This window comes from Elephantulus edwardii, unplaced genomic scaffold, assembly GCF_000299155.1.
Source record: "Elephantulus edwardii isolate Elephantulus edwardi_28Jun2011 unplaced genomic scaffold, EleEdw1.0 scaffold00431, whole genome shotgun sequence".
In the NCBI taxonomy this organism is placed as follows: domain Eukaryota; kingdom Metazoa; phylum Chordata; class Mammalia; order Macroscelidea; family Macroscelididae; genus Elephantulus; species Elephantulus edwardii.
Window position 1 is genome coordinate 357020 of NW_006400181.1, and position 4013 is coordinate 361032.

Here is a 4013-nt window from a genome sequence, read left to right on the forward strand (position 1 = left end):
GTGCAACAGATCATGTGCCATCCTTCCATCTCCTCTCTGCTATAAGCCCATTGATGTAGTTACTGCGTTAATCTCTTTCAAGGAGGATTTCCTATCTTTTGCTGACTCTCTCTTTCCAAGCACTAGGTCCTTTTCAAATGATTGACTCCTCTTGATAACATACCCGAAACATGGGAAACCAAGTCTTACCATCCTTTTTTACTAAGCCATGTTTGGCTACATTTCTCAGATTTGTTTGCTTTATTATCAGTGCATGAGACAGTCAATACTCATCACCAACACCACTATACAAAGTTCTCCATTTTTCCCTACTCTTTTACAGGCAATTTCCAACTTTCCTATGCATACAAGGCAACTGAAAATGTCATGGTCTGGGTCAGACACAAATTCATCTTTAAACTAACACACTTACACTGTAGCCCAAAAAGAACAACTACAAAAATGTTGTTTTTAATTTTTTTTTGTTTCTCTAGCTCCCAATATGCAAAGATTAATTTCTTTCCCTTGCTTTGTAGCCTCCAAACAATAAAGGTTGGCCTTGCAGACATCCCAAATATGATTGAATAGTGAGTGGTTTTAGTGCTTCCTTACTGATGAAAACTCAATAAGATAAAAAATGAGAACAAAATTTTACATGAATATTTGAAAAAAATAGTAATGAGAAGAGACTAAAAGGATTAGAAGCAATGGGGGAAAATACAATCATTTTAATGACATCTAATTTTATGCACGTTGCTATTGTTGTGAGCCATCAACTCAGAACAAACTCACAGCTGGCGCTCAGTGAGCATGGCAGCAGACAGCTCAAAAGCAGATGAGACCGAAAAACTCAAAGACCAAGCAAGGGTGAATCAGACTCTCCGCACAGAGATTACATAGTTCATCTAAGGAGTTTTCTTCTTCCTCCTCAGTGGTCCGTATTATCCTTCTTTAGTCCTACTTCGTAAGTAGAATGTGATTATTAGCCATGTGCATAAGTGAGTGCAGGGCCTGGACACTGGACATTTGTGTTGACTTCTCCATCCTCACATTTATTCCTTACCTTAAATCTTGCAAATAAGGAGTCTGAAAGTCGAATACTTTGTCAAGTTGGTTTTGGAGCCAAAGCAGCTTACTTCACTGCTCCCCTTCCTTCTTTTCTTTCACCAGAATTGCCTTCAGAGGAAAGGTTGCAAAAAGTAAAAGCCAGAGGAAACTAAAGGACCCTGAAATATCAGACTCTTTTCATGACAGTGGAAAATGTATTCCTGAAACTTTAAGTTTCATGAGAATCAAAACGAAATAATGATGACTCCTTACCCCCCCCAAAAAAAAAGACAGTGCTGAAAACTGACATAGAAACAGCCCTGAAATGGAAACCAAAGGAAGGAAATATTTCAATCAAGCTTCAAAACTTACCTTTTTTTTAAACTTGTAAACAAAGAGATGTTTTTCAATAAAAACCTCAAAATCTTCTCTTTTTAAATATTGATTTCCTCTGAAGATTAATCATGTGCAGTGCCATGTCCACAGTCTTCATCCACATTCTGTTGCAAGAGGTGTAGGGAAAAACTAAACTTCAGAGATAGCAAACCTTGCTTTAAGGTCTAGATTAGACCATACAAAAAAGTCTGTAATATTAGTTGGAGAAAATGAAATCAAACTTCAAATTAGTGGTCCCAAAATTTCAAAGGAAGACAAAGTACATAGAGATCTTTTTAAATTCTACCAACCTCAAAACATGCACTGACACAAAACACACATTTATTATGTGTTCTGACATCAGATAATTATGGAAATTTTATAAAAATTCCCAAATGCCCAGGATGGCATTCCACCCTCAGAGGCAAGGACTACATTCTTTTCCACCAAAGCCTTAAAGATCTTCTCAGTGAATATATCAAATCAAGGTGTAAATTAATTCCAGACAAGGTTGTCAACATCCCGGTTTGTGTCCTCAGAGACCCTCGTTCATGCCTATTAAGAGACACCTTTAAGTTCAGTCACCAAGTATCCACATTTAATGACCTACTTTATCCATATATCAGGTTATAAGGGGAAAGGACATTTTCACATGCACCTTGAGAAACAGACCACTAGCACTAACAAAGTTTTGTCCTTTACAGTAAAATCTTTTTAAATGGCAAGCAAAGGTTTCACATAGAAATCATTACAATATCTGGGGCAGAATGTGAAATGATCCAGGAAACACTGAAAGAAGATGGAACAAGTGTACAGAGGCATTGTGCTAAAAGCAGCTGGTGGACACAGAAGAATTTCATGAAGAAACGTAAAAGCAAAAGACTATGGTGATGAAGGAAGAAGGTTAAGCTGCTCTGAAAGAGTTGGCAAAAAACAAGGCCCCAGGAATTGATGGCATACCAATTGACATACTTCAACAAACAGAAGCTGCCCTGGATGTGCTCACCAAGCAGTGCCAGGAAATCTAGAGGACAACCATCTGGCCAACTGACTGAAAGAGGTCTGTATTTGTTCCCATTCCAAAGAAAGGTGATCTGACAGTGTGGAAATTATCAAACATTATCATTGATATCACATGTGAGCTAGATTCTGCTGAAGATTATCCAAAAATGAGTGGAACAGCATATCAACAGAGAAAAGCCCAAAGTGCAGGCTGGATTTAGAAGAGGTTGTGGTATTAGGGATATTATACCTAATATCAGATGGATCTTGGCTGAAAGCAGAGAGTACCAGAGGAATGTCTATCTGTGCTTCCTTGACTATGCAATGGCAACCCTGCTTGTTGAAATTGACGAGGACCAGAAGCGCTTACTGTAGACGGTCAAGGACTACCGCCTTCAATACGGATTGAAGTTCAACATGAAAAAAGCAAAGATTCTCCCACTGGGCCGATTGGCAGCATCATAATGGATGGTGAAGAGATTGAGATTGTTAACAGCTTCAGTTTGCTTGACTCTGCAATCAACACTATTAGTATCAACAGCCAAGAAATTAAAAGACTAATTGCATTGGGAAAGTCTGCTGTCAGATCCTCCAAAGTACTGAAGAGCAACAATGCCAGTCTGGAGACTAAAGTGTGCCTGACACAGGTCATGGTCTTTGCAATTACTTGATATGCACCAAATAGATGAACAATGATTAGTGATAATAGAGAGAGTTGATTTCTTTGAGCTGTGGTGCTGGAAAAGAGTATTGAATATTCTATGGACTGCTAGAAGAACAAACAAGTTCATCCTGGAAAGGGTGAAACCAGGTTGCTCCTTGGAGGCAAGGATTTTGAAGCTCCCACTGACATACACTGGAAATATTGTAAGGCAGGATCAGTCCTTGGAGAGGGACATCATCCTTGGTAGCATGGACGGGCAGTGCAGGAGAGCAAGACCCTTGATTAGATGGATTGATTCAGTGAGTGGAGTAATGAGGGCAGGTGTACCAGAGATAAAAGATTGGCACAGGATAGATCAAGGTTTAGGGCTGTTGTCCATAGGGTCACTATGAGTCTCAGGCAACTCGACAGCACATAACAACAACCACAACCCTACCATGGCTACTACAGCTACTTTTTCAAATAGATCTTCAAGCAAATAAATGAAGCTTTAAAAATCACTAATTATAAAGAAAATATTGGTTTTTCAACTCCCAGATTTGCCACCTCTCAGTAAGTGCAGTGCTTGGTAAATGGAAAGCAAAGACAACGTGACTGAATCCATTCTTCTGGGTCTTACAAAGAATCCAGAGTTACGGAAAATATTTCCTGCTGTGTTTCTGATCATGTTTCTGGCCATCGTGTTGGAAAGCCTACTTATTGTGATAACCCTGAGTGCAAGTCAGAGTCTGAGTCACCTATGTATTTCTTCATTATTTCCTTATCCCTTACTGGTACCACATATTCTTCTGTCATCACTCCCAAGATGATTGTGGACTCCCCTTCTGAAAGTACTACTATCTCCTTTGAAGGTTATGACTCAACTCTTTGCAGAACATTTCTTTGGTGGAGTGTCAATCATTCTTCTCATTGTGATGGCCTATGACTGCTATGTGGCCATCTGTAA

General features: G+C 39.2%; 1 pseudogene; it reads left to right on the top strand.

Moving 5' to 3' along the window:
- The first annotated feature begins 3639 nt into the window (after positions 1–3639).
- Positions 3640–4013, top strand: part of LOC102868247 — a 930-nt pseudogene continuing 556 nt past the window's right edge.